Source organism: Neoarius graeffei, chromosome 8 (genome assembly GCF_027579695.1).
Source record: "Neoarius graeffei isolate fNeoGra1 chromosome 8, fNeoGra1.pri, whole genome shotgun sequence".
Lineage (NCBI taxonomy): Eukaryota > Metazoa > Chordata > Actinopteri > Siluriformes > Ariidae > Neoarius > Neoarius graeffei.
In genome coordinates, this window is record NC_083576.1 from 52,071,784 (window position 1) to 52,086,370 (window position 14,587).

At 43.3% G+C, this 14,587-nt stretch overlaps 1 protein-coding gene across 1 annotated transcript in view; it reads left to right on the forward strand.

Moving 5' to 3' along the window:
• The window catches only part of gpc4 (glypican 4), a 103,294-nt gene that overhangs the window by 75,347 nt on the left and 13,360 nt on the right, over positions 1-14,587 (forward strand). The gene's annotated exons all lie outside the window — the stretch shown is intronic.

Genomic DNA, 14,587 nt, shown 5'->3' on the forward strand with positions numbered 1-14,587 from the left:
GTCACCCTCATTCCTGTTGTTTTGTCAGCCACCTCTGCTTGGTTCTGTTCTGACCAGCAGTGTTTCAGTTTGACTGAAACTCCCAGCTGGTCCCACCAGAGGGTGTTGTGACACCAAAAGGTGTGTTACATTACACCTCTTCTTAAGCTTGTATTTAAATTCATGCCATATACAGATTTAAAAAGTCTTGACAAGCCGACACACTTTTTATTTATTCAAGGCTAATGGCCCAAACAGTTTAAATAGCACAGATAACAAGTGAGAAACAACATATAAAAGCGCTTTCGGGCCGAAGGAATTCTTTTCTTGTAGTACTTAGAACTGTTGGAGGAAGTTCTGCCTTTTTTGTGTGTTCGTACCGCAGGGGCTGAGAACGATTGAAGTTCTTAGAACGCTGTTTTGAGGGACTTTTTTAGCTCCTACTTCAGGGTAGGTCCTCTCAAGAGTAAGTGCATGGTGACTGGTCCAGATGTAAGTGTACGTTGATTGGTCGGACATGAGCCAGTGCAAGACTAGCGATAGCAACTGCCATTTTTAAAAATCCATGTAAAACGCTAGGCGTGTACGCAACAACTCGTAAGATTAGCATTCAACAAATGGAAGAAAAAAACACGGACCAACACAGAAGTCAAGGCTTTATTAATCTGATGTTAGGGAGGAAATACAGCACAATTCTGAAACACCTAAGCAAAACAAAGACCACGAGTTGGCCTAGTGGTTAGCGTGTCCGTCTCTTGACCAGGAGATCGCGAGTTCTACTCGTGGTCGGGTCATACCAAAGACCATCATAAAAATGGTACCTACAGCCATCTGGCAAGGCACGCTGCAATACAGATGCGAGTGGGGAGTCAAACTCTCGCGGTTACCAGAGGACTAGTGCCCCCCCCCCCCCCCCCCCACTGTAACCCTAGCTGTATAGGCGAGAGGCTGATTGTCGCTGCACCCATACGCCTTAAAGAGTTGGGTAGTACTGGGACAGGAGATTGCCTGGGAAGACCAAATCCTGGTGTGAGAGGGACTTTGACTTGAAGCAAAACAAAAATCTTTCCTTGTGTCCGAAATTGCTCCCTGGGCACTATATAGCGAGGACGCCATTTTGTAGCGCTGTCCGAAACCTTAGTGAGGATTATTTACACCCTATATAGTGCACTCAAAGTATCCCACAATGCATCACGAAAAGTAGTGTATAACTGATGATCACTAACCAAGCACTGAAAGAAATCAAATCAAAAGTCTCAAATTTGATTTAATAAAAGGCAGTGGCAAAGAAGAAAGTATTCAGCCTTGATTTAAAAGAACTGAAAGATGCAGGTACTTTGTATTGATTAATGTGGGAAATGTGCTCAGTATAATATGTATTTATCACAAAAATACATGCGTGTATTTATTATTTTGAAAACTGACCAGCCAACTGATCCGGCACGTTTTAATTGTGCGACAGTAATGACATAAATACCAGCGCTACGGACTAGTGTCCGAAAGCGTTTTTTCATTTTACCAATGAGCTCACTGTATAGTCCTCTATATAGTAATTCCCTAGATAGGGAGTAGTGAACGAGTGAGCGATTTCGGACACAGGGTTTGTTACCATTTCCTGCTAACGTCACGCTAGTAAGCCAGCTTACGTCACTTCAGCGTTACAACCGGTGGCGCGAATTCAAATAGAAAAAAGCCCTTGAAGATACAGCACCAGTCAGAAGTTTGGACACCCCTACTCAGTCATATGTTTTTCTGCATTCTGACTATTTTCTACACTGTAGAACAATACTGAAGACATCAAACCTATGAAATAACACGTGGACCATATATGGAATTTTGTGGTAAATGAAAAAGTCTCGTCTCGTCTTCTTCCGCTTATCCGGGACCGGGTCGCGGAGGCAGCAGTCTAAGCATGGAAGCCCAAACTTCCCTTTCCCCAGACACCTCGGCCAGCTCCTCGGGAAGAACACCGAGGCGTTCCCAGGCCAGCCGAGAGACATAGTCCCTCCAGCGTGTCCTGGGTCTTCCCCGGGGCCTCCTCCCGGGGGGACATGCCTGGAACACCTCCCCAGGGAGGCGTCCAGGAGGCATCCGAAAAAGATGCCCGAGCCACCTCAGCTGGTTCCTCTCGATGTGGAGGAGCAGCGGCTCTACTCCGAGCTCCTCCCGAGTGACTGTGCTTCTCACCCTATCTCTAAGGGAGCACCCAGCCACCCTGCGAAGGAAACTCATTTCAGCCGCTTGTATCCGCGATCTTGTTCTTTCTGTCATTACCCAAAGCTCATGACCATAGGTGAGAGTCGGAACGTAGATCGACCGGTAAATTGAGAGCTTCGCCTTTTGGCTCAGCTCCTTCTTCACCACGACGGACCGGTAAAGCGACCGCATCACTGCGGAGGCTGCACCGATCCGCCTGTCGAATGAAAAAGTGTTAAACATAATGTTTCATGTTTTAGATTCTTCAAGGTAGCCAGCGTTTACCTTGATGACGCTTTGCACACTATAGAGATCTTGCAGTCACGTGACCGGAAAGTACACAACCGCCATCTTGTTGGTCAAAAACACCACTGAATACTGCTGCACTCGTGTACAGAATGGATCAATTTCAACCGACGGACTACACGGCTCATTTTTCTAATGAACAGATAACTAGATATATGTCTAAAATAAACGATCTACAGATTAGTGACCCTTATGGCTTACCGGACGGAGTTTTCACGACCGGATTTTGAACTGCCAGCGGAATACCCAGACATGTATAATTACCTCATTAACTTTCCCTCGCTGTTCAGTGGTGAAGCACTGCGTGCCTATAAATCTCTGGACAGTTATCTTTACAGAAATTCAGGATTTGTCAGCGACTCAGATGTGGCATCTTGTAAACAAGAATCCTCATTGGATGGGTAAGTCACTTAAGTATTGAGTATAGCACTGACCAGCCGATTATAGAACAGAATAAGGCAATTCCAGCTGTAATTCCAAATTGTCCGTGTTGTTTACATGGATCTGGCGCTGGAGAGGTAGAGGCTTAGCAGTGGAGGTTTGAGTGGCTGTTTTCTGAGCTTAGTCAACAGGCCGGCTCTGCCTGCAGCCTCGCTTTTGCTTCCACTCCCGGCGCCACCTCCTTCACTTTGCTTCCGATAACAATCCACGGAGACCCCCCTGGTCTCGCTATCTCGTCCGGAATGTTGTGCATGCGATGGAAATCGCTACAAACCGTCATTTTCTGCTGGAAACCAATGCCCAGTAAGTCCATACGGTTGTAGTGGATATTGAAGTCCGGTACAGACGAACAACACGCAAAAATACACACAAAAAACGTGCACAGGTAGGGAGAGCTTGTAGCCGCAGCCGTTGTAGTAGAATTGTATATAGTAGGGTTTTCCAGAAGTAAAAGCAGAAGTAGAACCAGAAGTAGAAGTAGAAGGCGGAATATGGCGTTTGACCGACAAGATGGCGTCTGTCACAATCTGGATCGGCTGTGACGTCACATGCAAGTGCTCCATTGGCGTTATCTTAACCGGCTTCATGAGGTCGTCACCTGGAATGCTTTTCAATTAACAGCTGTGCCTCGTCAAAAGTTAATTAGTGCAATTTATTGCCTTCTTAACACGTTTGAGATCAAACAGTAAATAGTAAATAATAAACATACAGTAAATAGCCCTATTCCACAATCGTAGTAATCCATATTATGTTAAGAACCGCTCAGCTAAGTAAAGAGAAACGACATCCATCATTACTTTAAGACATGAAGTGTCTTTTAATTAAAAAAAATAAAGAAAAACCATGGAAATAGGTGGGACGGCACGGTGGTGTAGTGGTTAGCGCTGTCGCCTCACAGCAAGAAGGTCCTGGGTTCGAGCCCCGTGGCCGGCGAGGGCCTTTCTGTGCGGAGTTTGCATGTTCTCCCCGTGTCCGCGTGGGTTTCCTCCGGGTGCTCCGGTTTCCCCCACAGTCCAAAGACATGCAGGTTAGGTTAACTGGTGACTCTAAATTGACCGTAGGTGTGAATGTGAGTGTGAATGGTTGTCTGTGTCTATGTGTCAGCCCTGTGATGACCTGGCGACTTGTCCAGGGTGTACCCCGCCTTTCGCCCGTAGTCAGCTGGGATAGGCTCCAGCTTGCCTGCGACCCTGTAGAACAGGATAAAGCGGCTAGAGATAATGAGATGAGATGAGATGAGATGAGATGGAAATAGGTGCTCCCGAACTTGTGACTAGTATTATGTGTGGTTCTCGGGAGCTCCCCAGTGGATATTTCCTCTCAATAAGTCTCAAGAACTGTTTGGTCCAAAAGCACCTGAAGTAAATCATACATGTCAGAGAAATGGCTGATATCCTATAGGTTATACTTGAGAGAATGAAAACAGATCGTGAACAAGAGAAATAAAATGCCTTCTTAAAACGTCTGAGATCAAACAGTAAATCGTATATAATAGCCAGGTCTTAAGGTATAAATAAGTGAAGAATTGAAAAGAACGAATAGAATAATCCAGGATCAGTCTGCAAGTGTCTTACACCTTTTTAGACATTATAGGAAGAGCTGGAAGTGCTGTTATTCTCTCCAGGGCAGCCTTCACCAAATGATTGCTCCAGTGTTTTCCAATATTTCTGACCTCAAAATATCATCATTTTATTTTATCTCTTCACGTTTGCTCACCTTGATGAAGGATGTCAATAAATAGACCCACTAAGGCCCTGTCCACATGGTAACAGATTCAGGTGAATCTGATAAAATTGTTTATCGTTTCAGCCTGGCGTCCACACGGCACCAGCGTTTTGGGTGCCCCAAAACGAAATCTTTTGAGAACGGGTTCCAGAGTGAAAAAATCTGGCAATGGCACTGTTGCGAAGTCGTCTGGATGAGTAGAACGGATTTGTTTACGATGACGTCACAACCACATGACTGTCAGTGCTTCACGCCAGGTAGAAGTGTAACGAACTCGATGCGAGTTGTCAACAAATCCTATAACTTGGTTCATGAAACGTGCTTACAAAATATTTTCACTGTGAATATTTATTGTGTAATGGTGCAAAGTGAGAGAGAGAGAGTGAGAGAATAGCCCTTAGGGCAGAGTCTTTAGTCCAAACACTGCGGAAGCAGTACCAAACCGCGCACCGCCCGTGCGCTTTCCAAAAACAAAAACAATCCCACCAGCAAAAATAGGGAAAAAAAAGGAGCGGTCTCACCTCTTCAGATGTTGGTTTAAGTCTGACAATACATTCCTCAAAAAGGGCGTAGAAGAACAAAGTAATCCATCAATGTGTAGCATTCAATTTATTCCGGACCATTAAAGAATTCTGGAGGATCTCAGAATGTTGGCGTACCGGCTTCTATCTACCCCCATTCATTCCTCTTTCCGCGTCTTTCGTTTTACGCTACTGATTAATAATCAAAACTTTATGTGGCTGATGCTACAGAAGAAGGGGTTTATGCGCATGCGTCCTACTTCTTCTGTTGTTCTGGCGTCTCCGATGGGACCATCTTACAGCGCACGTAGAGGTGTGGCATGTGTATTGCATCGTTTTCAGCAAGCGCTGCATTGCTATATGTACCTGATATTTTACTGATCCATTGCCCATGTGGACGCGATATTTAAAAAAAAAATCTCGTTGCTGTTGTCGTGTGGATGTAGCCTAAGATTTGAGCAGAGAACGGTAATTCGAACACTGCTATCTAGAGACCTCAGCCATGTTTCCACCTGTCCCACAGAACACATTCTCTCTCTCACACACACAAAGAGAGAGAGAGAGAAGCTTGTCAGACAGACCACACACACATCTAGAGCCAAGCTTCCTTTCTCCTGTGCATGTGGCTGTAAATATCAAGCAGGGGGAGGGAGATCAGGTTTCTGCTTCGCTGAGAGTGATGGGAACACGTGACAAGCCCTGCTGACTCACCCAGGAGGGGAAAACCTCCACTAACGCAAAGAGAGACTGGGTGCCTATCATCACATTCATGTCATAAAGTCTTGCAGATGTGAACGCAGCCATTTACAAAATAGCGTGAGATGAAGTGGTTGGGGATGAAGAAGGCTTTGCCCTTAACTGTTGATGCCAGTTAGGTTAATTTGGATAGGAAATTACAGGAGCTGTTACGCTTATTAGATGATTCATCTGGGCCAGGCGAGTGATGTCAGAGAACTGATGTCAGATGCCCACCAGGTACAAGGGATAAGGATCAGGCTACGAGGCACATGTTCATTATGAACCCATTGTTATTCACCAATCCATTCTGAGAATGACTTAAAACTTGGAATGTACATCCACATATGTATCTATTTTTTAGTTTTCTATTTGAGAAGTCAGTATTCAAATACTGGAATCAGCAGACTCAGTTTAAGGCCCACTTTACACGGGGACGGTCTGAAACAAAAACGCAAAAGTCTGTTTTCGTTCTCACTTTTTTCCGCGTCTACACGACCGTTTTCAAGGAGGAAATCTGCGTCTATACGGTGACGCATAAATGTGTGGAATTCAATTGGATGTGCATGCCAGGCGGCTAGGTGGTGCTGTGAAAGACCTCCGCTATGTCTGCACGCATGCGCAACGTCTTCCATCTTGTCTGATCTGCACATCTGCGCCGCGAAAACTTTGACTACTCTGGCTATGGTAAGTAAGAAAGTAAGTAAAAAAGTAAGAGCATACTATACCCGCCTCTGTTCATTAACGGTATATGTGCAGATTCGGTATAGATGTTCGAAGGACTCCTGGACGTTTATTAAAGCTGCCAGAGCAGCTTGAAGGTCCGTTGGATCGATGTAATCAGACATGCTCTTACTTTTTTACTTACTTTCTTACTTCCCGAGCTGGCATGTACAGTATATGACATATGTATGACGTAAACGCGTACCCGACGTGAGCAGATCCGAGCAGAGTTTCGCGTATTGGGTAGTTCAGACGGATATGCAACGGGGGCTGTTTTTAACTTATCCACTCTGGAAGGCGTTTTCAATTTTATCTGTTTTTCAGCCTTGGAAACGCCGTCCCCGTATAGACGAAAGGCACTTCCGATAAAATAGTTAGTCGTTTTTACCCGACAGCGTCCTCGTGTAAACGGGCCCTAAAAAAAAAAGATATTTTTCTCAGGAGCGAAAATGTCTTGGAAATGGGCAGTTTTCACTCTCATGCACTGGCACCGAGATATGAAGTGTGTGTGTCTCGGAGGACAAAAGAGAGAGAATACATTTCTAATTGCATCCAGTACAAAATTTAAATGACAGCACAAGCAACTCAGGCACCTTGGTTTTGACTGAAACTGTTTTACACCAGACGTAACATTGAGCGCGCACAAACACACACACACACACACACACACACACACACACACACACACATGGCATGTCTCAATTGCTCTGTGATCCTTTTATTTCATACTGGCCACTGCCCATACGGAAATAAAATCTATGACATATATGGCCCTATATCACGAATGATATTGCCATATGTGTTACCTATAGGGTGATATTATCACATACATACATCCTCTAGATATATGAAGATATAAGTTTATAGCATATTTGAAATACCCATAGTAAAATTTGTACATGTACATGTATTAAAAATATCTATATGAGGATTTTTTATATGCTGTTACACTACCGTTCAAAAGTTTGGGGTCACTTTGAAATGTCCTTATTTCTGAAAGAAAAGCACTGTTCTTTTTCAATGAAGATCACTTTAAACTAATCAGAAATCCACTCTATACATTGCTAATGTGGTAAACGACTATTCTAGCTGCAAATGTCTGGTTTTTGGTGCAATATCTCCATAGGTGTATAGAGGCCCATTTCCAGCAACTCTCACTCCAGTGTTCTAATGGTACAATGTTGCCCCTTTTCCACCAAAGCAGTTCCAGGGCTGGTTCAGGGCCAGTGCTTAGTTTGGAACCGGGTTTTCTGTTTCCACTGACAAAGAACTGGCTCTGGGGCCAGAAAAACCGGTACCAGGCTAGCACCAGCTCTCTGCTGGGCCAGAGGAAAGAACCGCTTACGTCAGCAGGGGGGCGGAGTTGTTAAGACCAACAACAATAACAAGACCGCGAAAGATCGCCATTTTTAAGCGACGAGAAGCAGCAGCTGTACAAACGCGAAGTAATTTATTATTATTGTTGTTGATGTTGTTGCCACTGCTGCTTCTTCCATGTTGTTTTTGCTTTGATATTCGCACCAAGGTTTATGCAAACGTAGTGCCGTAACTTCCGTATACAGCGACGTAACTGACGTATACAGTGACGTAATGACGTATGCAGTGACGTAATGACGTGGCTCCGCTTAGCCCCGTGAGCGATGGAAAAGCAAACTGGTTCTCCGCTGGCTCGCAAGTTGAACGAGTTGTGAACCAGCACCAGCACCGGCTCCGAACCAGCCCTGGAACTGCTTTGGTGGAAAAGGGGCATCTGTTTGCTCATTGCCTCAGAAGGCTAATGGATGATTAGAAAACCCTTGTACAATCATGTTAGCACAGCTGAAAACAGTTGAGCTCTTTAGAGAAGCTATAAAACTGACCTTCCTTTGAGCAGATTGAGTTTCTGGAGCATCACATTTGTGGGGTCGATTAAATGCTCAAAATGGCCAGAAAAATGTCTGGACTATATTTTCTATTCATTTTACAGCTTATGGTGGTAAATAAAAGTGTGACTTTTCATGGAAAACACAAAATTGTCTGGGTGACCCCAAACTTTTGAACGGTAGTGTGTGTGTTGCAACCATATAAAACCATATTTGTATGGGCTAGACATACATGTCAAAATATGAAATTGTTCCAATTTCTAATAGGTTTTATATATGTTTTATATGTATATGTACATATATGTTTTAACCTCTTATGCAAATATATTTCATACAGTGGTGCTTGAAAGTTTGTGAACCCTTTAGAATTTTCTATATTTCTGCATAAATATGACCTAAAACATCATCAGATTTTCACACAAATCCTAAAAGTAGATAAAGAGAACCCAGTTAAACAAATGAGACAAAATATTATACTTGGTCATTTATTTATTGAGGAAAATGATCCAATATTACATATCTGTGAGTGGCAAAAGTATGAAACCTTTGCTTTCAGTATCTGGTGTGACCCCCTTGTGCAGCAATAACTGCAACTAAACATTTCCGGTAACTGTTGATCAGTCCTGCACACCGGCTTGGAGGAATTTTAGCCCATTCCTCCGTACAGAACAGCTTCAACTCTGGGATGTTGGTGGGTTTCCTCACATGAACTGCTCGCTTCAGGTCCTTCCACAACATTTCGATTGGATTAAGGTCAGGACTTTGACTTGGCCATTCCAAAACATTAACTTTATTCTTCTTTAACCGTTCTTTGGTAGAACGACTTGTGTGCTTAGGGTCGTTGTCTTACTGCATGACCCACCTTCTCTTGACATTCAGTTCATGGACAGATGTCCTGACATTTTCCTTTAGAATTCACTGGTATAATTCAGAATTCATTGTTCCAGCAATGATGGCAAGCCGTCCTGGCCCAGATGCAGCAAAGCAGGCCCAAACCATGATACTACCACCACCATGTTTCACAGATGGGATAAGGTTCTTACGCTGGAATGTAGTGTTTTCCCTTCTCCAAACATAATGCTTCTCATTTAAACCAAAAAGTTCTATTTTGGTCTCATCTGTCCACAAAACATTTTTCCAATAGCCTTCTGGCTTGTCCACGTGATCTTTAGCAAACTGCAGACGAGCAGCAATGTTCTTTTTGGAGAGCAGTGGCTTTCTCCTTGCAACCCTGCCATGCACACCATTGTTGTTCAGTGTTCTCCTGATGGTGGACTCATGAACATTAACATTAGCCAATATGAGAGAGGCCTTTGGTTGCTTAGAAGTTACCCTGGGGTCCTTTGTGACCTCGCCGACTATTACACGCCTTGCTCTTGGAGTGATCTTTGTTGGTCGACCACTCCTGGGGAGGGTAACAATGGTCTTGAATTTCCTCCATTTGTACACAATCTGTCTGACTGTGGATTGGTGGAGTCCAAACTCTTTAGAGATGGTTTTGTAACCTTTTCCAGCCTGATGAGCATCAACAACACTTTTTCTGAGGTCCTCAGAAATCTCCTTTGTTCGTGCCATGATACACTTCCATAAACATGTGTTGTGAAGATCAGACTTTGATAGATCCCTGTTCTTTAAATAAAACAGCGTGCCCACTCACACCTGATTGTCATCCCATTGATTGAAAACACCTGACTCTAATTTCACCTTCAAATTAACTGCTAATCCTAGAGGTTCACATACTTTTGCCACTCACAGATATGCAATATTGGATCATTTTCCTCAATAAATAAATGACCAAGTATAATATGTTTGTCTCATTTGTTTAACTGGGTTCTCTTTATCTACTTTTAGGACTTGTGTGAAAATCTGATGACGTTTTAGGTCATATTTATGCAGAAATATAGAAAATTCTAAAGGGCTCACAAACTTTCAAGCACCACTGTATGTACATATATTACATTTGCATATGCGTGCTCACATAGAGCATTAATTTCTCTTTTCCTGAATTGTTTTAATAAATATAACAGAACTCTGTATGAGCCTTAAGATAAAATATAAAATTACCACTGAGTCATACAAAGTTCATTAATCCAGGGATTTTCGAACATCCTGCCCACAAATATCCAAGTGGTTGTAGCATTTTGAACTCCGTAACAGTTCTAACATACATGAGGTTTGAATTTGAAGCTCCGCCTGAGTGTGCACTGCCAAAGGGCTACATACTGATGTATTGAGCTGACATTCAGTAAAGTTTTTTCTGTGTTTTTTTTAATTGTCTTTTGGAGTGGGGAAAAAAAAATACTTGATGATGCCATGTTAAATATGTTTTTCCCCCTCTTCTTGTGGTTAACCAAATATCTGCTCATTAACTCTCATGGATATCTGAATAATAAGACGGCAGATCCCTACTCAAAACAAGAGCTTCGTTAGTGACAGTCAAGTCGCTGTGTATTTGGCGGAAGTGCAGAGTGGAATCAGTCCCACACGCTGGCAAGCACCGAGGAAATGTTATGGTGCGGATAAATGTGGAATTTGTCTTGTGCGCTGCTGGCATATGACATTTTATGAATGTGTTTGTGGAAGAGAAAGTGGAGGGTGAGTGTCATGCGACCTTCAGCGTGGGGGAAGAGTAATTTGTCCGGGAGTTTTGTGGAGAAAGAGACATGCGAACACACCCACACAAAAAGAAACAGCATTTTGCACTTATGAAACTGATGTTTATGATAACTGATTTTTCTAGCAGGATGTGTATCCATGCTACACTGTGAGAAGAAATGCTTTAGGGAGTGCTGGTGAGCAAGACTGCCTGTATTGCAGCCAGATGTGATTAGAAATGTGACGTTTCGGAATGCAGTTGCAGCCCCGTTCCTCCTCCTTTGCCTCCCCCATACTCCTATTCTCTGCTGTTTGTTCCTTTTCTCTGCCTTTCATTTCTGTGCCAGCTCCAGGTTCTCAGCTCTTTTGAACTATTACCGTGGGAATAAGCTCAGAAGTGCTAGTCGGTGAAAACGGCGCAGGCACTTTGTTTAATGAGCTAAACATCCCGACGACTCGAACATACTGGACTCCTGGTGCAACAGTGAAAACTGCACTCAGATGTGTGTAGATATGACCGCATGAATTTGCTTTACCTTGGTTTTGAAACTCTTATCAGCGTAAACGAGCTGATGAAGTTTAGGCGATGAAGCAGTTGAAGTAGGTGAGTTTTGCCTATCTGAGCTCCACGGCGTAAACTGGTGACATTTAAGACATCAAACAAGCGAGCAGGCCCACAGGAACCAGCACAGATTGTGTACAGTGGAGTTGAGATGTAGATGATAATGACACACCCACAGTCGCACAAACACAACTACAAAGTAGAATATTTACAGTGATTACTGAAGATAAATGGTCATTAAGATAACTTGAACATAAACATGCGTGTTTGTGTAGGGGAAGTGGTGAGAGTAGTCTCGAGGTTTCAGTCAAGGCCAAAAACAGGCCTCCTTTGCTGTGTCTGGTCTGGATAGCTGTGGCCAGGTCAGTATTGTCTGCAGGATTAAACCCCCTACCCAAACTCTCATGTCCTGCACCACAGCTGCACGGCAGGGTGCCTGCAATCCCACAAGAAAAGAAAGGAACTCGCCGACTAATTGGTGCAAATGGGAAGCAATTACTGGACCTTATTGGAAGGTCATGGAATAAATCGAAGGAAGAAGAGGTTTGGTGGCCAGAAACATCTCTTGCGTTCTGTGTTCTGGACAGTACCGATATGGTTCAGTGTTTTCTGACTTTTCTTTCGGCATGGTACAAGCGTGCACACCACTGGAAAAGGGCAGAGAAAAACAGAGTGGTCCAGTTTAGGAGCTGCCCTTTAAAATAAGGGGAAAAATTGTGCTCGAAGATCAAGTTCCCTTCCTAAAGTTGATGTACTTGTATTCTCCAAATGAGTCGCCTTCCTCACTAACGGATAGCGCAGTTTAATGGAAATACCAGAAGGGAGGCCTCAGGCTTGTTCTTTATTGGCAGACCAACCACACTGCTCCCTGAACTTGTATTTAATGATGAAACAAGATGCGTAAATCTTACAAATGTGTTTAATCACACTGAAAGTATACAGAAACTTCAGGCCAAGCGTACAATGTTTAAAACTAGTTACATTGGAGTGGCTTGGGAAAATAGCTTTCCTCGCTGGTTCAAAAAGCAAAGTAAGGGATGTTTTTTTTTTACATCATGTTTTTTGTGGTTTTCCATGTGATAAATAATGAGTTGCTTTAGAGTATGTCGAGTAAATACATCATGTTGGCTTTATTTATACGTTTTACATTAGTGTCGATTAGAACTGCTTTTGTCCACTCGTCCGTTTGAACCGTCTTTATTAGGGGTCGACCGATAATCGGCCTGGCTGATATATTGGGCCGATATTCTGCATTTTTAGGGTTATCGGTATTGACCATAATTTCCACCGATATGCCGATAACATGCCTTTTTGCAGCCATTTTGTTCCTAACGTGACTGTCACTGCACGTCCTTTCCTGCACTCGCCTCTCTGAGTTCAAGAACACGGTCCCGCCCACCACAACATCTGATTTGTTTGGCACAAGAGATATAGCCAATCGACACGTGTAGCTAAACGCTGTGAACTGTTTCAAGGCGGCCGTACGGGCACTCGTGCAGAAGCGGCACAAGGGATACAGCCAATCAACACGCGTAGCTAAACGCTGTGAACTGTTTCAAGGCGGCCGTATGGGCACTCGTGCAGAAGCAGATCCCACTTCAAGGTAAGGACACGCTGCTTTTGCCGCAATAAGTCACAAACACACAAGTTGCAAAAGCACAACATCATTATATGTTTACATTCTTCATCTACTACTCGTTAAAATTGTCCATTTGCATCTGTGTAGCCAGGCAAACTTAGCTTACGGAAGGAAGCACTTGAATTAGCCTACAACCAACTAGTCTCGCTGAAACTACATGTAATGCTTCCTTCACTACAATATAATCCTCCTAAATTGGGAATATTAGGCTTGGGCATTAAAAGCATTAGAATGTAGATGGTTACTTGTTAAGTTGTTACATAATAGGGAGTGATCGCCTACTTTATGTTTGATTTTACTTTTTAAAAAATGCTGCAGGCAGCTCCCTACACTTGATTTGTTATTTAAAAACTACTTGAAGTTGGTAAGTCTTACTTAGTTCTTAGTGTAAAAGAATCCAGAGTGTATTTTCATTTATTTTCCACTGAAAATAGTGAGCTGTAATATAGTAGGGAGTGATTTATTTTTTTTATTGGTGAATATTTATATTATTATTTTATTTCTCATTTTATTCTAACTAATGTTTGACTTTATTGTACAAATGCTGCTGGCATCTCCCTGCACAAAATTTCATGTTCAATTTTACAATTAAACATACATTTCATGGATATGAAGGTTTGTGTCAGTGTGTGCTATGTTTAATTTCATGTGAATTATAATGTTTACATTTATCGGTTGCACGTATCTGTTATCGGCATCCCAATTCCATAATAATCGGTATCGGTATCGGCCCTGAAAAAAAACATATCGGTCGATCCCTAATCTTTATTGCTTGTTCCAGCTCTCTGTCCTCCTTCTCCAGCTATCTCCCTACCCCTCACTCCTCCGTCCCAGTCATGGCTCTGCTGTGTGGCTTTCAACTTTTGACAGATCTGGCATTCTTCCCTGTCTGTCTGGGGCAGGAATTTGTTATAATCTCACTCTAGAGAGCTTGAGCTGCATGCCCTTTTCCTCTTCCCATGTCAGTAAGGGGCTGATGGCCACCCGCCGAAACAGTCATGAACGCAAAGGCTGCAGTGTTTCCGGTATCCGTGGTTACATAGCATCTTTTAAAAGAGCGGCCTCGACTCCCTCCCTATACACACACGCACCACCTGCCATTTTGCTGAGTGGATGCCAGTGTGAAGTGGAAGTGATGGTGCCTTACTGACCTGTGCATATGTGCCTGTCAGTGTGCCTGAAAGCAGTGTGTGGTGTGCTTGTATAGTTCTGGTATAGTCCAGCATCGGCATAATCCTGTCTTGGTATAGTCCGACAGATTTAACGGACAGATTTAACTCTTTAACACGCATCAAATTGTTGT